Below are 23,296 nucleotides of genomic sequence, written 5' to 3'. Positions count from 1 at the left end.
ACCTGGGTCCTCTGGACGAATAGCCAGTGTTTGAAAGCTGAGTCATCTCTTCCGCACTTCCAGTAAAGGAGAAAACTGACTCTTCAAGTTTTTCTCTGACCTTTAGTGCATGTATGACACATATATTTACACACACACACACACACACACACACACACACACACACACACAGGTTAAGGGCACTTGCTGCTCTTCCAGAGGCTCAGGTTCAATTCCTAGAACTGACAGGATGCTCACAAGCATCTGTAACTCCAGTTCCAGGGCATCCCCTGCCCTCTTCTGGCCTCCATGAGCACTGCACACATCTACATGGCTCAGAAACGTACCTGCAGGCAAGCCACGGATACACATGCAATAATAATAAAATTAGAACAGTAACCAAGAAAAGAGTTGCAACGTGAGACACAGCAGTTAAATTCTCACAAAAAGAAAATCTCATGCAGAGGCTGGCAAGATGGCCTACTGGTTAAGAGCACTGACTGCTCTTCGAGAGGTCCTGAGTTCAATTCCCAACAACCACATGGTGGCTCACAACCATCTGTAATGGGATCCGATGCCCTCTTCTGGTGTGTCTGAGGACAGCGACAGTGTATGCATATAAGTAAAATAAATAAATTTAAGAAGACTTCATGGAATGTCGTCCTCCAAGGATAGGTTCCGAGGGTCTCTGGTCCAGCCCAAAATGGCCAAAGTGTTACAGCTCTCAGAAGGGAAGCCCTTCGAAGGGCAGGTAGCCAGAGTCTTAGGTCTCGCCCACTACTGTGGCAGTGACAATGCTAGTCGCAGGGGTGGCAGCATCAGAAGCAGCAGGGATATGAGCCCAGCCTGCCTGCTGGGTCCAAGGTCCAAAGATGAATGCGTTGGGAGAAAAAACCCTTCCCAAAGTGTTAGAGTTCTGTAAAACAGCCACTCTCAGATGATTCTTGGTGAAATAACGTGTGCACTTTATTCCATGAGGATAGGGACTTTATAAACATGGAGGAGTGGGGTGGGATCCAGGGGTAGGTTCCCACTGGCTCAGTCTGAGATGCCAGTGATGCTCTTAGCATCATGGGCAAGGATACAGGTGTTTTCTCTATGTGGTCTTTTCATGGTTAAGCAGGTAGGCAGGGAGTTGGTCCCAGCCATTCTCAATTCTGAGTTTCTCAGGGTTTGGGGTCACTCACCCTTACCAGTTCTTCTCTCTAGTGCTATGCTCCACTTGCCCCCAGTGGAAGGTCATGGGAGTTCTTTTCTAATAGTTTCATTTGATGTGTGTGCCATTTGTGTGTATGCACAATGTTATTGTGCACCGTGTAAAGGTTATCCTTGTGTTATTCAAATGCCAATTTCTCTGCCCTCATGTCTTGTTGCCATCTGGACACGGCACTGTAATGCTCATGTTAAAATCTCTTGTCTCAAGTTTGTGTAAACAATGCTCATCACTTATTCTTTGCCTTGAAAATAAGAGTTGGAAAAGCCAATAACTACTGGCAGCAGAGAGAATAGGGTGTGACTTCTGCCAGCCAGGGGAGGAGGGAAGAAAAGGGGAAGAGAGAGATCCCAGAGAGACATCATGGGAGAACACACCAAAAGCCCAGAGTCAGACCAATACTAAAATGCAAGTATCTCGGGGATTGGGCTGGGAGGTAGCCACATTAGATTAGAGCAACAGGATAAATAATGCCCAGTCATTGTGCTTAAAGCCGAAGTAAAACCTTGGTTCCCTGTGTTGTTATTGGGGAACTAACTAGGATAAAGAGAACAGCTGCTGTATTAATATACCACATACATTTATATTTAAATTACCATTATATTTGCAGGAGGTTGTACCTGGATAGGTGAGTAGGTATCTCACTATCTTGTTAAGAAACAAATTTTCCCAGTGCCAGTTGTTTCTCTTGAGATTGGCTGTTTGGGATAAGGCACTATGGGTAGGTTCATGAAGAATTAGGCGCCAGATATATATATTTATATAAGATATAACAAATCCCTGCGGCCAGCTGCCAAGTAGATCTGACGATTAAAGTGTAGGAATTTCTGCTTTTACTTCTGGCCTTTGGATCCTCACATCAGATCTTCCTGATAGATCAGCAAGTTCAAATCCTGGACAAGGGAAGAAGATCATTGTAGGGAGTGTCTTCAGAGCCTCGTGGGGGCTTTGGGAGAGAGGGGACCTAGTTGGCGTTGCTCATCCGCCATAGGTTCATAAGACTGTAAGTCACAGCCGGCTTGAGCAGGACTTTAGAGAGAATACAACTGCAGGTTGAAGACAGGGATGCAGGGCAGCACCACTTAGAAGTCGAAGGGATGGTGGGAGGCACTAAAGATAATGGTTTATATCTCTAAGATAATAACATCTGGAGCTTAGTGGCCTGGTGCCAGGAAGATACCAGTCATATCAGAAAGTTAAAGACACAAGGTCAAAGGGGATTTATGCCAGTGACAGGACCCAGGAAAAGGAGCCTATGTGCCCTTCCAGAGAAGCCTTCCAAGGTTCTCTTATTAAGACACATATCTGCTTGTCTCTTAGCTGCTTCTTGAACTACTTCTGAATGATTGACACAGATGCAGAATTCTTCTCCTAGGAATGGACAGGTTCCTTTGGACTGTTGTAAAGATGTTGAAAGCATGACTGTTCTGTAGTACTACTGAGACAAAAAATGAATGGGGCTCTGACCGGTCCTGAGAGAGGCTGAGAAGTGGGCTAGTCTCATAGCTAATTTCATCAATATGTTATAATGAGCATAACAAGCAGATTTGAGTTCAATTAATCTAGTCCCCACATCCAACCAAATGCCTTGCCACAATAAGAGGGATACCATCTGAATAGTTCCTTTACATCAAGAAAAACTCAAAAGGTGAGCTGGGTGTGATCACCCACGGCTTCACGCCCAACAATTGAGATGCAGAGGTTCATGGATCTCTGTGAGTTTGGTCTACACAGTCAGTTTCAGACTACAGAATAAGACCCTGTCTCAAAAGAAGAATAAACAAAGCTAGGCAGTAATGCAAACCATTAATCCCAGCACTCAGGAGGCAGAGGCTGAGGCAGGAGGATCTCTATGAGTTCAAGGCCAACATGGTCTACAGAGTGAATTCCAGGATAGCCAGGGCTACATAGCAAAACCCTGTCTCAAAATAAAATAAAATAAAATACAGTAACAAAAACTAAAAGAACCCATAAAACTCTTTCCAGATTAGGGTACCAAGCAACCCAGAGATGTTTTATTTTGAGAGCTTCACTTGATCTGAGTGATATTGGAAATAAAAGCCGGGTCATTAGCAGACTGAAGAGATGGGGAAGCCCAAAATGAATAATATATTCCATGAGAGTAGTGGTTCCTGATAAGGCCTTTGCTCTTTTACTAGGGAATTTCTCTGTCTACCTGGTCTATGGGAATAACTTCATGCTTGAGTCTCTTGCTCTTGGTTGGGGACACCATGAGGGAAATCTGTTTGCTAGTATCCCGCTGGCAGAGGTCTACTGCCTTGGTCAGGCTGTAGGAAGGGAAGGGGTGTGAACCCCACCCCCTAGGACTGGCCCCACATTCTGTGGCTTAAAGTCTAAGGAACCTGTGTGCCTGTGAAACGAATTTAGAATTTGGTGGCTGTCAGATCGCAAATGTGTCTTTATGAAAATTGTTAAGGGATCCAGGGAGAGCCGCTTGTTTTCAGGATTTTGTACCCCACTCCCCAGGAGTGGCAAAGCCCCATCTCAGCTTTTTAGGTATCCGAGGGTGTACTCAGGATGTGGGAGAGTGTATCCAGGAACTGAAGGCCCTCGGGGAATGGAAGCTGAGGGGCTGCTTAGCCTGCTAATCTGCTTGGTTGTTGGTAGTTCCCGGAGAGATGCTAGTGCGCTTTGCATCGGTAAAGGCCAGACAGGATCTCAGGCCTACATGTTTATTTGGGATACAATGGGTAGTACAATGACTAGGCCCTCTGTCTCCAGATGGCTGTGGGGATGTGGGTCATAGGTAAAATACAGACCGAATCTACAGATGTTCCACGCTTGCTTCCAGCTGCAAAGCCCTAGCGGAGGCAATTAGTTACGCCTTTTGAGGGGACATGAAATTATCCAGGAGTCCAGAGTTGAGGATCTCTGTGAGACTTCTTGTTGTATATACCAGAAACCATCCTCCAGGTTGATAGCCAGCTGCAGGTTTAAAAATCCGGTAGATCTGGTCTAGCCTGTTGCAGCAAGGTCAATCCTTTGTATTCTGGAACATTCTATACCCTCAGCAATAGTGTTGTGCCAGGGAACTGTTAGTGATTCCCAAGAAAACAGACAGGAATCGATCTGATGCAACTCACAGTAGGGTCTTTATTCTATTCCAGCTAGCTTGGGCTAGTCCCCTTACCCCCCAACTCACTGCCATCACACATGGCAGTTTTGGTGGTGGTGGAGCCCCGAATGTCTATCAGGGCAAGGCTTTATGGTAAGCAGCAAGCAGGGTGTACGTGTGCAAGCATCTAATTGGAAAGCTACTCTGGCCTTTAACACAATTGGCTGGTGCTGGGAGTCATATCATAAGCTTAATTTTTGCTCTCCTCTGGATTGGTGGGGGTTAGGCAGGGGGTGGGCTTGTAATCTGGGGGTGCAGGTTTGTTGGGGGAATAACCTGGAGACACTGGTCTTGTTGAGGGTGTAACCTGGAAACGCTGGTCTTGTTGGGGATTATTAGCCTAGAGACTGGAGCTGGGCTCAGGTTTTGTTGGGGGACAACTTGGAAACTAATGCTAGGTACCAGCCTGTTAGTTTACCTGAGTTCAAACTTAGGTCAGGTTCTCTGAACTAGAGTCTGAATTTAAAAGATTTGGCATCTCAGTAGGATCTGGAAGTAGGGCTGCAGGATTTACGTTTTGGCAAGCTTTTACCTTAAGCTGTGGAGTAAGAGGAGAGGATTTCTTTATTTTTTATCTTTTGAGAGGATGGTATTTGTTGTCTGAGACCCAGTGGGAGACTCTCAAGCTGAGAAGCTCAAGGGCCTGGAGAGGTGTATGAACCACCGGGGTTGATTTAGAGGCTCCCCGTCAAAGGCGCAGTGCCTCGAGTCAAGGGGGCAGCCCAGGCTCACGTCTAATGAAAAGATAAAGAACTGGGTGCAGGGAGGACCCCAAGGTTTGGGTTAACTCTGCAGTACTATTACCATTTGCTCATGGCCTCCCCAAGACCTCATGGGGGGGGGGGGGTTAGGTCATCAGGCTGAACTTGGAGATTCAGTATGCAAAATCCTGCTATGGCCGGATGTGGGAAGCCACATGTGCTGTTGCAGAGTGGCGCTGACTACTGCTGGCCACCACACATAAGTTTGGACAAACAACCAATGTGTACATATGCAGTAAAGCTTTTTGCAAAGACACTGCCTGGCCCAGGCATGATAATGAGGCTTTGAGAGCATAACCAATCAGATGTGAGACATGCAAATGAGGTATGATAATGATGCTCTGTGAGGTACAGAGAGAGAGAGAGAGAGTAGCCAATCAGATGAGGAACATGCAAATGAGGCTTAGTGCATAACCAATCCGGGTGTGAGACACGCCTCTCCTAGGCCTATATAAGCAGCACCAGTTTTGGGCTCGGGGTCTCTTCGTCTCTGCAATCAAGCTCTCCCAATAAACGTGTGCAGAAGGATCCTGTTGCAGCGTCGTTCTTGCTGGTCCAGTCGGGCGTGCGCAAGAGTCGGAAATGTCCTCTGTTGCCTTCTGTGGTGGGGTCTCTATTGTTTTTTGTTTTGTTTTGTTTTGTTGTTTTTGTTTTTTCGAGACAAGGTTTCTCTGTATCGCCCTGGTTGTCCTGGAACTCATTCTGTAGACCAGGCTGGCCTCGAACTCAGAAATCTACCTGCCTCTGCCTCCCAAGTGCTGGGATTAAAGGCACCACCACGCCTGGCTGGGGTCTCTATTGTTAAAGAGATTCTTTTCTGTGACTCCAAAGGCTCTTTGTGCCCACATAGTGTAAGTCCTGGGAACTGGACTTTTTATAGGGCTATTTGGGCCTTTTTGAACATGAGACCCTAAATCCATGTGAGAGCAAGTTTTGAGAATTAGGGCTAGTGTTTTGACCTGAAGTGTGTCCATTTAGACTGCAGACTAATAAACCATTTAGACACTGAAAAAGGCTATGCCCAGGGGGAGTCTTCGGAGGGTGGGGGGACGGGACAGGTCTCTAGCTAGGGCCTGTCTAAAATGGCAGGGACTCCTGAGAGCCCAGAGGTAAGGCAGTTCTGGTGCATTGTTGGTAACCCGGGTGGACAGGGTCTGCTACGCAAAGACAACTAGTGATGGTACTAGTCCTGGGTGGACAGGAATACAAATGAAAGCATCTAACATCAAGAACCAGGTGGTGTGGGAGGTTATCACCCCCAACAGGTGTGAGGATTGGGGACTCGCTGGATTGGGGCCACAGCCTCACTCTTGGGCTGTTCTCAAGGGTGCACCTGATCCTAAATCCTTGGCATCCTTTATTGCCAAGACAGGGATGTTGCCTGGAGGGTTCCATGGGTGCAGTAGCCGAGTAGCCAGCCTGGAAGCCTTCCTTCAGGCTTTAAAGGATATGGAGGCCCTCAGGGAATAGTATCAGGATCTTTGAGGGCAATTGTGATGGTAATCACGGTAAGTGAGTGGTCAGGGATGGTGGTACCCAGACTTTGGGAGGAACACACTGGGTGACAGACGGGTCTTCAGTAGGCTCTATGGAGAAGAAGTGATCTGTTACAGAGCTGTGGTCCCTAGTATTATTAATTGGACAGAATTGAGAACCACCTGTGAGATGGGCCTCTGGCAAAGGGGTGGGTCTTGATTATATTAATTGAAATGGGAAGACCTACCTATAGTGGGCAACACCTTTCCCTGGCTGGGATCCCAGACTGTAAATGGAGAAGGGGAGTTGGGCAAGCTTTCATTGTTCTTGTCCTGAGCGCTTCAGAGAACTGACCAACCCACAATGTGTATATGCTTTGGTCCTATGTGTATTTTTTCCAGAGAGAGGGTTGGTAGCTTTCATCAGCTTCTCAAAGAGTTTCAGAGACTTGGAAAAGAAATTGAGAGAAAGGAAGGAAGGAAGGAAGGAAGGAAGGAAGGAAGGAAGGAAAGAGGGAGGGAGGGAAGGAGGGAAGAAAGGAAGGAAGGAAGGAAGGAAGGAAGGAAGGAAGGAAGGAAGGAAGGAAAGAGGGAGGGAGGGAAGGAGGGAAGAAAGGAAGGAAGGAAGGAAGGAAGGAAGGAAGGAAGGAAGGAAGGAAGGAAGGAAGGAAGGTTGGTTTTGACACCAAACCTGAGTTAACCCCCCCGTGCCAGCACAGTGAAAGAAGAGATGGCTAAGTTGTATTCTGTCCTCTACACAAGTGCCATGGTCTGCATAGGCACTGCTGTGTGTGTGTGTGGGGGGGCACACACATACACATACACAAATAAATATATAAAAAGAAATATATTTTACTGGTTTATTGTCTATACTTCCCAATCCTTACAATGTAAACTCATAAGATCTGCTCTCTCTCTCTCTCTCTCTCTCTCTCTCTCTCTCTCTCTCTCTCTCGTTTTTCAAGAAAGAACCTCTCTATGCAGTTTAGGCTGTCCTGGAGCTTGCTTGCTATGTAGAGCAGGCTTGCCTCAAACTCCCAAGTGCTGGGATTTAATGTGCCACCATGCCCAACCAACACTAAGGTTTTATGTTATTTAGTGACCTGTATGTTTGAGTGTTTTTCCTGTGTGTATGTATATACACCCTGTGTGTGCCTGGTCCCCTTGGAGGCCAGAGGAAGGCACTGGACTTCCTGGAACTGGAGTTATGGATGGTTGTGAGTTACTACATGGGAGCTGGGAACTGTGTGTCCTCTACAAGAGCAGTAAGTGTTCTTAATCACGGAGACATCTCTCCAGCCACAGTCTGAAGACTAGTCAGTGGCACAGGAAAGAAGGAAAAAAGGTGTCATTTACTGCTTGGCAGAACAAAAATTGTGAGAATATTAAAAATATTTTTCTTTGGGGATCTGGGGGAAGGGGAAGACATGAGCAAAACATAGTTCATGAAACAGAATTTTTTTTTTCCTGCTGGGTATGATGGCACAATGCTTTTAATCTCATCACTCAGGAGGCAGAGGCAGGCTGATCCCTGAGTTCACATCATAATGAGTTCCAGGCTAGCCAGGGTAACACAGAAAGTCCTGTCTCAACCAACCTAGTGACCAAACAACCAATCAATCAATAATTTCTCCTGTAGTGAGAGTTTTGGTTTCTTTAAAAACCCAGTTATGTTATGTGAATATTTTTGTTTTAATCCCAGATGTGGGATGAGAGGCTGCTTCAGAGCGTGGGTGATTAAGATTTGCCTCATGCTAGCTGCAGATAGTGTAATTTTGGGAAGAGTCTGTGGCCGTGGTTGCTCCCATTGCTGCTTCTGGTTGTGTTGTTGTTTGATGAAAAGAAGACGTTGGAGGTCTCCTGGTGATGAAGATTGGACTTGCCCCAAGGAGTCCATTGCCCCTAATCAATAGGATGTAGTTTAAAGATATATGTGTCCCATTTCCCCTTTAACCTTCTTTCTCTCCTACCTTGTGTTGAAAGGTTGGAAGTGTTGGGGTTCAGGAATCACCACACAAACCATACAAACATTGATCTCAATTAAGCAAGAATAGTTTATTGAATGCTCACCCCAAGACTGATCAATCAAGACCACAAAAAGGACTTAGAGCCTAAATGTGGCACCGGTCTGTCCTCAGGGCAGGCTTTTTATTGGAAAAAACAGGTTCAAAAGTTTAAATGCAAGGAGTGAAGTGGTACAATATTTTTGGCTAATTAGACAAAGTGTTATCAGATATCCTTTGAGCTGATTGGTCGTAGGTGAACTAAGAGGGGTGGTGAGTAGGGGAATTTTTGAGAACATTGAGAGAATAGGGCATAAGTAATTCAACCATAACTTTTTGGCTTATTGGTAGCATTCTTCAGTGACAGCTCTGGATAATCACTTCTGAGAAGTGGAGTCTGAGAACCTGAACTTAGTTTCACCTTATGAGCAAAATGGTGACTGAATACAAAATGGCTACAGTTATGTTAAAAGGAACAGGCCTCAACAGGAAGGAATTAGGGTTGAATAAGGGATGGAAGAGTGGTAGATATAAGAACCTAATACATTAGTCCCTTGCAAAGCCAACATTACCCTATATTCCGCCACCATTTTCCTTAATTCCTAAGGGAAAAGGGTTAAGGTTTTGGGTTTTTTTTTTTGTTTTGTTTTGTTTTGTTTTTTTGGTTTTTTTTTTTTTCAAGACAGGGTTTCTCTGTATAGCCCTGGCTGTCCTGGAACTCACTTTGTAGACCAGGCTGGCCTCGAACTCAGAAATCCACCTGCCTCTGCCTCCCAAGTGCTGGGATCAAAGGCGTGCGCCACCACGCCCGGCAATTTTTTTTTTTTTTTTAGATCACATCACAAAGCCTGATCTTCCCAATACCAAATTTTATTCCAACAGATGCTGAAAAGACCAAGAACTCAGTCAAAATAAAGGAGACAATATTTATAGAAAAGGAATAAAAACAGCATTCAAATGTACTGAACTTCACTTATAGATAAATGCAAATTAAATCTATACCAAGATGCCATTTCTTTTTTCTCATAACAGACTGACAAAGATCAATTTTGCTAGCGAGTGCCAAGTTGCTACTCACAGGGGTTGTATCAGATTCCTCCCTAAGGCAATTTGGCACTGGCTCACACAGTCACAACTGCGAGTCTTCCCACCCAGCAATCCTATACTTAGAGGAGTTCCCTGCAGACAACACTCCTGCATCAGACAGAATTTACATAGACGAGGAATCTACATCCGCATTGTCTGGAATGCAAAAGACCAAAAGCAACTGAAACATGAGCACGCAACAGATTAAACGACTTTGTTATACAGTGCTGTATACGAATAAAACAACCTCAAAATATGAATGTGTTAGGTTACCTGCGGGGCCGTGGGTGTGTGGGAAGAGGGGATAGGGAGAGAGCCTGCGTCTGGCCAGAGTTCCGGTGCTCTGGATGGGTGGACTCAGGGGGACTGCCAGAAGCTTTCTATGCAGCCCCTGGTGGGCATCTGGCTGTGTGAAGCCACTGACCCCACATGGTGGGGGGTGGGGGTGGGCAAGGGGCAGCTCCAGGGGCAGCCCCCGTACCAGGTTCTTGGTCTTCAGCATCCCATGCTGGATATGGTGGAGGAGCTGAGAACAGAATAGGGGCCCCTGGGCGGCACTCAGCCATGGGTATAAGGGACGAGGACAGAGAGAGAGAGGGGATGCTGGGTGGTTCTCACGCAGGCAAGTGTCTTTAGTCTGGGCCTTGATGAACAGAGACAGTCTATGGTTTTAGAGCATTATTGTAGAAAAGCAGGGGGAAAGAGAGAAGAGAGAGAGAGAAAGAGAGAGCGAGCAGCCATGGCCAAGAGGAGAGAAGGAGGAAGGGAAAGAGAGAAAGAAAGGTGAAAGCCTAGAGAGAGAGGTAAACGCTTAGAGAGAGAAGGGGAAAGCTTAAGAGAGTGATGTGGGGCCAAGCAGCCTCTCTTATAGTGGGCTTGTTATCTTGCTGTTGCTAGGTAACTGTGAGGGGGAGTCTAGCCAGAAGGCCAGAACATTGTGTACATGACTACTAGCCCCTAGCCTCTCCTGTGGGGGCTGTGGGGGTGGTAACTTTGACAAAACTTCTATATCGTCCTGCTTCCACTTCCAGGTTCTGAAATTACAGGCATGTACTCCTGGCAGAAGAAGATTAAAAACAATAATGAGGAGGAACTGGCAAGGGTGGACGCGCACACATCTAATCGCAGCCACTGAGGAAGTGGAGGGAGACCAGTACATGACTACTCCAGGCACTCCAGCAAAATGTCTCATAAGAAAACATTTAAAAAGGTTGAAAGTAGACGGTATCTGGCTTGCGTGGAGACCAGTGTTCAATCCTCATCAATGAAAAGGAAGAGAGAGGGAGGAGGGGAGAGTAGTGGGGAGGGAGGAAAGGAGAGAGAGAAGGGAGGGGAGGTGGGGGAAGGGAATGTATTGTAAACCAGTTCTGGGGTGTATCTCAGTGTTCCAGCACATGCTTAGCATATACCAGGTCCTGGGGTTCTTTGCAGCACACACATCCCAAATGAGTAAATGAGAAATGTCTGTTTCTAGAACTCTAAAACAAATTTCGGGGGGTGGGGGAGCTGGAGAGATGGCTCAGTGGTTAAGAGCACTGGCTGCTCTTCCAGAGGTCCTGAGTTCAAATCGCAGCAACCACATGGTGGCTCACAACCATCTGTGATGGGATCTGGTGCCCTCTTCTGGCCTGCAGGTGTACATGCAGGCATGTGTACAAATAGAGCATCATACACATAAGTAAATAAATCTTTAAAAAATAAAAGGTTTCTGGGCTGATGATGTAGCTCAGTGGTAGGACAACTTGCCTATGATGTGTGGGGCTCTAGCACCACAAAAGAAAAACAATTAAAAAAAAAAAAACCCAAGTAGCTGGGGATGGCCTCAGTGGTAGAATGCACGCCCAGCATCTGTAAGGTCCTGGGTTCGAACCCCAGCACAATCACTCCTTGGGCTGGAGCAATACCTCAGGCAGTAAAATGCTTGTCACACAACCTTAAGGACATGAGTTCAATCCTTAGCATCCACATATAAAAGCTGGTTGTGGCTCCCACCTGTAGTCCCAGTACTGGGGAAGGAGAAATAGTTGTATCCCTGGGACTTGTTGGCCAGCCAGTTTAGTCATAATTGGAAGCTCTGGGCCCAATGAGAGACATTGTCTCAAAAAGTTAAGGTGGAGGGCCTGGCAAGATGGCTCAGTGACTCAAGCCTGTGCAAGCCTGGTGTCATGGTTTGTATAAGCTCTGCCCAGGGAGTGGCACTATTAGAAGGTGTGGCCCTGTTGGGGTATCTGTATCACTGTAGGTGTGGGCTTTAAGACCATCATCCTAGCTGCCTGGAAGCCAGTATTCTGCTAGCAGCTTTCAGATGAAGATGTAGAACTCTCTCAGCTCTTCCTGCACCATGCCTGCCTGGATGCTGCCATGCTCCTACCTTGATGATAATGGACTGAACCTCTGAACCAGCCCCAAATAAATGTAGTCCTTATAAGACTTGCCTTGGTCATAGTGTCTGCACCTGGTGACCCGAGTTTAATCTCTGGAGCCCCTGTAAAGATGGAAAGAGAACCAGTTCCTCAAAGTTGTCTTTTGACCTCCACACGTATCATGGCGTGTGTGCACCTGCCCACATAATAATAATAATAATAATAATAATAATAATAATAATAATAAACAATGTGGAAAGCTAAGGAGGAAGCCCCTGGTGTTGACCTCTAGCCTACACACACACACACATGCATGCACACACACACCAAACAGCAATCACAACAATACTCCCAGAGTTATACAACATGATCTGTCTCAAAACAACAACAACAACAACAACAACAACAACAACAACAACGGCTGTGAAATCAGCTTTTGCTATGTCAGAGACAAGAAAGACGGCAAAGAAATTGACTAGGCACTCAGTTTGAGAAGTCAGGCAACAATACAGAGCCCTCAAAGACAGTTAGATGTTTGGGAATAACACGGGATTGATACAGATGATATAGAAGAAGTGACTCTGGCAAAATCAGTGTTTCCAACAGGAAAATTCTCCATAAATATGTAATTCAAAGATGAGGCTTTAAAAAAATAAAAGCAAATAGGTGGGGTAGTACCTCAGGAGGAGACACCCAGGCTACCCCTCCCCATCCCCATGTGACACAGGGCGTCAGACACCACTCTGAGGATCAACTAAGTGGTGGAGAGAAAAGCAGAGCAGCGCATGCCTTGTGGAGAGAGGCAGAACTGGAGACTCGATGGCGGTGACAGTGAGCGAGAGCAGGGGTCCACATGCTATCAATGCCCAGGACAGTCAGCAAGGCGGTGTGCAACAGCGTATGCATACACAGCTCAGCCCCTCCCCACAACATGCCTCCTGGCTGCCCAACGTTGTCCTGGCTTAATGGAAGCCCAAGATGAAGAAAGGTTCACTTTCTGGATTGGACTTCCTGGATGGACCACCGTGGTTTGAAAACGCTTGATCCAGGGAGTGGTACTCCTGGGAGGTGTGGGCTTGTTGGAAGAAATGTGTCACCGTGGGGGTGGACTTTGAGACCCTCCTCCTAGCCTCTGGAACAGATGTAGAACTCTCAGCAGCTCAGTATTCTTTGCTAACCTGTAGGCATAAATTTTTCCCAACCTACTTTAATAAGGCATTCAACCTCCCCTCCAGCCCAGCAGAGGTAGTGGAAAAGGAAAGTTATTAGGGGAGAGAAAGGCTATACAGGGGAAGTAGACCTGTTTAGAAATAGTTCTTTGGAAATGAGTCCAATCTTCCTTGTCAGGATATCAGCAGGACAGCCCAGTAGCAAACACCAAGTACGAATCAGCAGCTGCAGTCCAGTCCTCTCCACAGACATCACACACAGCCCAGCAGCTGCAGACCAGTCCACTGGGCAGACACCACATGCGAACCAGCAAGGGCAGTTTAATCCAGAAGAAACCACAAAGGTCGCCAACTAGCCCAAGGTCTTGGAAGTAGCAAGAAGCTGCAGAAACCTCAGGAGAAGTTCTTTGTGGAGTTTGCCTCTATGGCGTAAGGTGAACCAATACATGTGTGTTGTTAGCAGAGCAAAGCAAACCAGCGCTCGAGCTCCCACTGTCTGTGGGGTCATATTTATACTCCTTCCAAACATCACACATCCTTTCACATGTCTGCTATAGCAAAATATCCTTTTCCCTGTGTGCCCCTGAAAGAAAGATGAAATTTCAAGACCTGTAAGTCATATAAAGTACTCAGAAATTGCTGGTTGTTTGTGAGCCTAGAGGCTGCCTGGGGCTGAGAAAAAAAAGAAAAACAAACCCGGGTATGCCCCGTAGCTAAAACATTCCTGGGAACATCTTGACCAGAAAGATAAAGAGGAATGTGAGGACATAACAGGGCTATCTGAACTGAGTCAACAACTCACAGAACTCTGACACCCTGCACGTACATGTAATTTTTCTGCTGATGTTTGAATAAGCCAATAGTGTGTCGTTATGCTGAATTCCACACCCCATAAAAACCCCTAGCTTTCGAGCCTCGTGGCCGATATCTATTATCTCCTGTGTGGGATGCATGTCGGTCCGGAGCTCCGTCATTAAACTGCCTCATGTGATTACAGCAAGATGGATTCTCGTGTTTCTTTGGGTGCTCTCTCACACCCGAGACTAGAGTGGGAGTCCCCGAAAAGGGGGTCTTACACCCCAGCAAAACATCATTTGATATAACTGACTTTCCAAAGAAACCAGAAGTTTCCACTTCTGGTGGTGTAGCAGAAATCAGAGGTGTTGAACCAGACCAACAAGTCATTGCAAGAAACATTTGCAAGTAGAGCTGTGTGGTCAAAACGATATTCTCCAATGCCACCACAGTGATTTATTTTTATTTTTATTTTTTATTTTATTTTTCGAGTTGGGGAGGTTACAAGGGCTGGAGGAGAATATGGACAGACTGGGAAATGAGTGGGGTTGGGGTGCATAATGTGAAACTCTGAAAGAATCAATAGAAAAAATTACATTGTAAAAAGTCAAAGAATGTGATCTAGAAAGCGGGGGGGATAAGGAAGGACTTCCAAGATGACAAGGACAATCTAAAGGATGGTCACCACAAATCTGTGCAAGTCCATGGAGGATCTAGGATAAAGAGCTATCACTGTATCAGGCTTTTATGTTCCTGAGACCAAATGCCTAGGAAAAGTAACTTGAGGGAGGGGAGATTCATTTGTCAGTGGGCTCATGAGTGTGGATAGACAGGCATTCATGAGCAGAGCAGTTCACGTCGTGACATCCGGGGAGCAGAAATGAGACAAAGATGGAAGAAACTGTAGTAGCTGATCGACGTATCAAAATGTTCACGCTTACCACCAACAAGGAACATGCAAATGAAACCACCACCAGATGTCAGCTACAATCTTCTGACGGGCAAAAATTCGTTTCTTTAAATCAGGTCTTTTAAACTGGGTGTGGTGGTGTAGGGGTGTAAGTTAACCTGTAAGCCCCACTTGCTCAAGGGCCGATGACTTCCTGTCATTCCTGGGGGTTTGTGAGATAACCAGCCACATGTTTTCGCACCCCTCAACTGCACCGATGTAATTGATTGGACATAGGAGGTATGCAGGCGGGAAGTACGGCAGGATAGATGCTTGCCTGATTGAACCTGAATGGGTAGCCTTTAGGATTTGCCTTAGTAAGCTTCGGCAAAATGTGACTTGTGGCAATTTTCTGGGAGTCTTGAAATGGTCTCTTGACTCTCAGGTTTAACAGCAGCTTACCCATGTAATCCTAAACACCTGTGAGGCTGAGGTAGGCAAATCGTTAAGGATTGAGGCCATCCTGGGTCACATAGCAAGTTCTAGAACAGCCAGAGCTACACAGGGAGAACTGTCCCAAATAAGCCAAGCTTTAGTGGAAGGAAAAAAAAAAAACCACTGCAAATGGAGTTGAGCCCTCAGAAGATCAGGCTGGTGATGCTCTTAGTAAGGTATATGCTCTTCAACCTAACAGTTTTGGTCCTGGCTATGTTGTTTTACAGTTCTAGAGACAGGCATTTCTCATTTACTCCTTTGGGATGTGTGTACTGCAATGGACATGCTAAGCACGTCTATGCTCTGGAGGTCTTCAAAGAGTCCCACGTCAGACATGGCATGACCAGGAGTGCTGGAAGAGAAAACATAATTTCTAAATAGCGCTTTTAGAATAATTTTTTTTTTATTATATGTGCATTGGTGTTTTGCCTGCCTGTATGTCTGAAGGTGTCAGATCTTAGACGAATAGACAGCTGTGACCCGCCATGTGGTGGCTGGGAATTGAACCCAGGTCCTCTGGAAGAGCAGTCAGTGCTCTTAACCTCTGAGCCATCTCCCAGCCCTGAGAAACCATAATTTAAATTTATCCTTTTTATCTAACAGAATAACCAAGTAAGGTTTAATAACATTTACTATATAGAGTGACACTGGTCTGCACCTTGGAACTTTTGGTCATACCCTGGAATAGGGGAGGCAGCCGTGACATCTAGGCAGGGGTCCCTGAGAGCTTCTTCCAGGGAGAATTGTGTGTGTTTGTTCAAAATCCTGCCGTGTGGGTTACTTTTTGCCAGTGCAACAGGAACCTAGGAAGAAAGGTGCCTCCGCTGAGAGTTGACTCCATCAGATTGGCCAGAAGGCGTGGCTATGGGATGCTTGCTTGATTGCTGGCTAGTTTGAGAGGGGCCCAGCCCACTGTGGGCAGATCCGCCTCTGGGCAGGTGGTTCTGGGAGGTATAAGAAACTCAGTTGACCAGCAGTGTTCTACCATGGTGCCTGCCCTGACTCTCTCTGTGATGGACGGGATTCATAAGCTAAATGAACCCCTTCCTCCCCTCGATGCTTTTGGTTATAGGTTTCCCACCACCACCATCCACCCCCACTCCATCCCCACCCCGCAAGGGAGAACTAACTAGAACAGCTTGCTTTTCTGTGTCCTAGACTTCATATTTGCTCCGATAAGTGGATTTATGTTACTTTAACTTTCCGAATCTTGCAAAATAAATGAGAGGCTCGAGATGCCTGTAATGAAACAAGCTGACAATTAGAAATGATCCTGGGGAGTCGCATCTTCCGTGCACAAACTCTTCGGTTTAGTGACAGTCCAGTGGGAAGAGGGAATTGGCCGAGGGATGAGGACACCTTTTCAGGAGAAGCAACTGCAAAGCGCGTTGTTCTTTTGTTTTGGGATAGGGCTGCCATGTGAAGTCCAGGCTGGCTTCAAACTCATGGCCCTGTGTCAGCCTCTGGAATTCTGGGGTTACAGATGGCCAGAAGCACACATTTTGAAGACAGGTGCTTGGAAGTGTTCTGATCTTTAGGTGACTCCATTTCTAGTAACCGTGTATGCGACATCTTTAAAACCGTAATCTCCTACCAGATGCGGTGGTCTTCGTCTGTAATCCTAGCATTTAGGAGACAGAGGCGGAAGGAGCAGGAATTTGAAGTCATCCTTAGCCACATCGGGAGCTCAAGACCAACCTGGCAAGGCAGCCACGGACCAGTCCTTGTCTCCACAGAATGAACAAAACAAGAACAAATCCTTACCTGCACACTTAAAAATCCACTGGCTGCTCCTGCGGGTGACTCTTGTGGGTTTGATTCCCGGCACCCACACGGTGTTTACAAGTGTCCATATCTCCAGTTCCAGGGCATCTGATGGGCTCTTCTGAACTCCCCTAGCACCGAGCATGGACACAGTGCCCATGCATACATGCAGGTAAGACACTCACACATAAAATAAAAATGAATACATCTCATTTTAAAAAGTGTATGAAACAGAATTTCCAAAGCCACTTAAAATATTCCAAAAAAGTTTTCAGTGGGTTTCGAATCTGCCAAAAATAAAAAATGCAATACTTTGTGACTATTTTACAAAAACAACTGATAAACATCAGGAAAAGATAGGAACTTATTCACCCAATTTCAATAAGAAGTATTCAAATATATAACTGAAAAATGACTAGTTTTATTGAGTGCAAAGCCATAGATTTGAAAATGGAGATAACAAATATTCATAAAAGCTGACATACTGTTATAGTAATAAACCTCTGTGTATCCATCATCCAGACTATTTATTCACATCTCACCCACTGAAGACCATTCATCTTGACAGTCCCCCAAACACAGGAAATAAAAAGAATTTAAAACCAAGAATTAAATGACTGCTATATAAAATGTGAAATCACTTTTGAAAAATAATGAATCTTTAGCACTAATTAACTGAGCACTTAAAAATGGCTGGGTTGCTGGGCCGTGCTGGCACACGCCTTTAATCCCAGCACTTGGGAGGGAGAGGCAGGCGGATTTCTGAGTTCAAGGCCAGCCTGGTCTACAGAGTGGCTTCCAGGGCTAAACAGGGAAACCCTGTCTCGAAAAAACAAAAAACAAAACAAAACAAAACAAAACAAAACAAAACAAAAAAACAAAAAAGGCTGGGTTGGTAAACATTATCACTAAAATCAATATTAAAAACAAGGGCTGGGGCTGGAGAGATGGCTTCGTGGTTATGAGTACCGGCTGTTCTTCCAGAGTATCTGATTCCCAGAACATATACACTGTCTTCCAAGTACCTTCAACTCCAGTGCCAAGGATCCAACGTCCTCTTCTGACCTCCACAGGCACCAGGCACACACACAATGGACAGACATGGATGGAGATAATAACCATACTCATAAAGAAAAAAAATAGCACTAAAGTAAAGAGGTAAAGTGACCTTGGCTCTCTAACAAACACACAAAAGCCATTGGTGTGGGGAGAGGCAGCAGAGACAGGCTGATCTTCAAACAGCCAACCAGCTTAGCTGATTGGTGTGCTCTGAGCTCAGGGAGGGGCCCTATTTCAAAAATAAGCTGGGCAGCAGAGGAAATGGTTCAGTGGATAGGAGCACGTACAGAGAGCCCACATTTGATTCTCAGCACCCATCGGAGAGTCTCGCACTTCTGTAGCTCCAGCGCCAGAGAACCCAATGTCTTTGTGGGCATTTGCTTACACCCACACACAGATACGTACAATTCAAAATAAAACCTAACAAACCAAACCACAATAAGGTGGAGACCCAGAGAGGACGACACTCAGCACCAGTGTTTTGGGGCCTCTGTGCACATGTGCACAGTCACCAAGAAAAAAAAAAAAAAAGGACTCATGTGCCCAACACACCTCCAAAAAGAAATAGAAGCAATAAAAATCTTTAAATGCTTTTTTTATGGTGAACAGCTGGACTCGGACTCCGTTGGTGATCCTATTTTGTCAGTAGCTTAAGGCCATACTAATCACAGCTATTGAACGTGCCTTACCTGCCTGTTCACCCTGATCACATCAGTGTCAGAGGAGTCTCACAGGCTGCTGGACCTGCGGGATATCGACCTTGACAAACACAACAGATGCAGGTGCATGTCTTCTGTCTCGTTATCTCTCTGCTGCCCGAGGAACCCCATGATGGCAGAGCCTCGATGCCTGTTTTATTCCCAAGGGGCTCAGAGCTGTGTGACTCCCAGTGTCCTCAGTCCTCCAACCCTTTTTACTTTCCTTTGGCTAAGACAGAATCTTTTCCACTTTCATCGCCATCTTGGTGACCGTGATTTTTTATTTTTTATTTTTTGTTGAGTTTTGGTACCATAAATAAGTAGATAAAAGATTCCATCTGAGGACTTACAGAGTGCCTTATCCACCATCATGGTATTCCACACAGTATTGCTTCTGGTGCCAACCTCTGTCTTAGGGTTTTACTGTTGTGAACAGACACCATGACCAAGGAAATTCTTATAAAGGCCAACATTTAATTGGGGCTGGTTTAGAGGTTCAGAGGTTCAGTCCATTATCATCAAGGGGGGAGCATGGCAGCGTCCAGGCAGGCATGGAACAGAAGGAGCTGAGAGTTCTACCTCTTCATCTGAAGGCTGCTAGAAAATGGCTTCCATGTGGTTAGGAGGAGGGTCTTAAAGCCTCCACCCACCATGACACACTTCCTCCAACAAGGCCACATCTCCTAATAGTGTCACTCCTTGGGCCAAGCATATTCAAACCACCACAATCATGTGTTACACATTTCATGTTTTATGAGTACCCTGGCTATGCTCATCCTGAAATCAGGATTCTCCTCTTAGAATCTCAAATGCTGGTGTCACATGTGTGTATCACAATGCCCCAACCGCACTTATTTTTTACGTTTTTATTTATTATTATGTTATGTATGGGTGTTTTGCCTGCATGCATGTCTGTATGCCACATGCATGCGTGGTGCCCATGTTGGTCAGAAGAGTGCTAGACTGAAGTCACAGACAATTATGAGCTGCCATATGGGTTCTGGGAAACAAACTTGGGTCCTCTGGAAGAACAGCAAGTGCTCCTAACCTCTGAGCCATCTCACCTGGCCCTGCACTTCTTTTTATGCATGTGTGTGGGGGGCACATGTCTGTGTGCAGCACACATCTGTACTAAAGCACTCTGGAGCTCTAGACCAATGACAGACCCTGTCTCAAAGGAGCTGGGTGGCATCCCTGAGGCCTCCTGAGGCTGTCCTCCAGCCTCCACATGTATTCACACATTTAGGCTAGTTCCATATACACATACACACAACAACAATGAGTTGAGGGGCTGGAGAGATGGCTCTGTCAGTAAAGTGTCTGCTATACAGTCATGAAGACCTGAATTTGGACCCCTTGATACCCACATAAAACAAAGCAAAACAAAAAGCCAAAATAATGTTATAGCTTGTGACTGTAATCCCAGAGGCTGGGGGAGGTGGATACAGGAGGATTCCGGGCCTTGCTTGTCAGCCAGTTTGGCCAATTGCTGAACTCCAGGTCCAGTGAGAGACTGCCTCAAAAACAAAACAAAACAAAACAAAAAACAAGCAACTGAGATAGACACCTGAGATTCATCTCTGGCTTTCATGCACACTCTCACGTGTTCCCAAACCCACAAAAGAATGAATTAAAGCACAATTTGGAAAACTAAAAAATAACGTTCATCAGCAGACTGGACCAACTAGGATATATGCACGCATGTCCAAGCAACAGGGTGCTGATGTAGAAGTGTAACTGAATGGAGAGAGTGGCATGTTATCAACTTGAATAGATATTTTAAATAAATTTACATGAAAAAAATGCCCTTGAAGATGGAAAAGTACATGTAAAACTATGTGATACAGTGTTTATGGATATATAGGTATGGCAGGCATTCAGTAACTCACTGTTAAACAAAACAAAACAAAACAAAACACCTTTCAGGAGGAAGGTGCGTACCAAATTCAGATACATTGGAAGAAGCATTTCAAAATGTGTGTATGAAATGGCACACATACACACACACACACACACACACACACACACACACACACACACAGAGTCTTTTTGACTCAGTGGTTGTTCTAGCTTCGTTTCTGTTGCCGTAATAAAACATCCTGGAAAAAAGACAACTTAGAGGAGAAAAGCTTATTTTATCTCAGGACTCCAGAGTACAGTCCATCCAAGCAGGGGGCTCACAGCAGCATGAATGAGAGACAGCTGGTCACATCATATCCACAGTCAAGAGCAGAGAGGAATGAATGTTTGCTTGCTTGTGCTCAACTCAGTTTTTCCTCTTAGACGGCTGCAGACCCCTGCCTAGGGAGTGGTGCTGCCCACAGTGGGCTTGGTTGGTCTTCCTCCATCAACTAACAAGCTCATCTCCCCACAGATGTGCCCACAGGCCAACCTGATTAATATGGTCCCTTATTAAGGACTCTTCCCAGGTGATGCAAGGAAGGGTTGACAGTTAAGCTAATCAGAGTGGTACAGTGCAAATTTGACATTTACAAGTCTTAGAAACAAAAGGAAGAAATCAAGATCATGTGACCAAAAATTATTAAGCAAATAAATATAGATAGGCTGTGTTTAAAAAAAAAAAGTGTGTGTGTGTTTCTGCCTGTCTGTCTGAGTAGAACCTCATGCATGCCAAGAACAATGTACAATTGAGCTATATCCCAAGGCCCTCAGGTAAAAGTTTTTTTTTTAAAAAGATACAAAGTAAAGAAATAGAACACTTTCCTCAAGAGTAGATCTGTCCATGACCTTTTCACATCCTTGTGGGTCTTCTCAGGCAGTCTATGCAAGTCCAGAACAAATACTCTTGGCTGATGTTTCAGCGTTCAGGTCCCAGTGTTCATCCTGGCTGGCTCACAGGATCTTTAACACCTTCAGGGGATCCAACTCCTTCTCTGGCCTCCATAGACACCCACCCCCACACATACACACATTTTTTTCTTTTATTATTTTATTTTTATAGTACCGGCCATCAAACCTATGAAAGTTAGGGTCTAGATCTAGGCAAGAACTTTACCACTGAGCATAGCCCTCGAGTTTCCTCCTATAAGCTTTTTGTTTCTTATTTGTTTATATGACTATTTTCTGACACACACCGCTGACGCTTTTGTAGTGAGCCAGTCAATCAGGGTATTCTTAATATTTAAGGTGTAGAGAGCCTGCATGGTTTGTAAGAAGCTTTTTCAAAAAAATGTTTGCAAGTAGCCATGCATGTATACCGAATGAGTGGGATTTTGGGTTCAAGCCCTTTTATGAAAGTAACAATTACAATACAGGGCTGGAGTGATGGCTCAGTGGTTAGAAACACAGGCCCCTGGTTGGGTTCAAATTTCCAGGACCTACATAACAGCTTACAATCCTCTGTAACTCCAGTTCCAAAGGACCCATTGCCCTATTCTAGCCTCTATGGATACCAGGAACAGGAACACATATGGTACACAGATATACATGCAGGTAAAACACTGTGGTGGTTTGAATACATTTGGCCCATGGGAAGTGGCACTATTAGGTGTGGCCTTGTTGGAGAAAGTGTGTCACTATGTAGGCTGGCTTCGAGGGCTCCTAGTGCTCAAGCTCCTCCTGTCTGCCTTCAGATCAAGATGTAGAACTCTCCATGTTCTTCCAGTGCCATGTCTGCCTGCATGCTGCCATGCTCCCACCATGATGATAATGGTCGAATCTTCTACACTGTAAGCCATCCCCAATGAAATTTTGTCCTTTATAAGAGTTGTCTTGGTCGGTCGTGATGGCACGACCCTTTAATCCCAGCACTCAGGAGGCAGAGGCAGGCGAATTTCTGAGTTCGAGGCCAGCTTGGTCTACAAAGTGAGTTCCAGGACAGCCAGGGCTACACAGAGAAACCCTGTCTTGAAAAACAAAAACAAACAAACAAACAAAAAACCAACAACAACAAAAAAAGGAGTTGTCTTGGTCATGGTGTCTCTTCACAGCAATAAAACCCTAAGACAAACACCTATACAAATAAAATAAGTAAAACAATTTTTTAAAAAAATTAAAAAGAGTAATAAGTATTTGGGCATTATATCAATACCAACTTCTCAATTTTCACTTCCTTTTATTTATTTATTTGAGCATGTTCCAAGGTTCAGGTGTAGAGGTCAGAGGACAGCCAGTGTTCAGCTCATTCTCTCCTTCTGCCATGTGGACTCCAGCAATGAAGCTCAGGTCTTGGCCACAGGTGCCTTTGCACACCGAGACATCTCACTTGCTCTGGTTTTCTTTCTTTCTTCTTTTAAAAGATTTATGTATGTAGGTATGTATGTATGTATGTATGTATGTGAGTATACTGTAGCTGTACAGATGGCTGAGAGTGCTACGCTCTCCGGTCGAGTCAACTGGACAAGCCGAAAGGCTTAAAAGTCACTCATGAGGCAAAAGAGTTTCAAGGAAG

Source organism: Mus musculus, chromosome 11 (assembly GCF_000001635.26).
Source record: "Mus musculus strain C57BL/6J chromosome 11, GRCm38.p6 C57BL/6J".
NCBI lineage: Eukaryota > Metazoa > Chordata > Mammalia > Rodentia > Muridae > Mus > Mus musculus.
Note: the sequence above shows the minus strand (reverse complement) of the source record.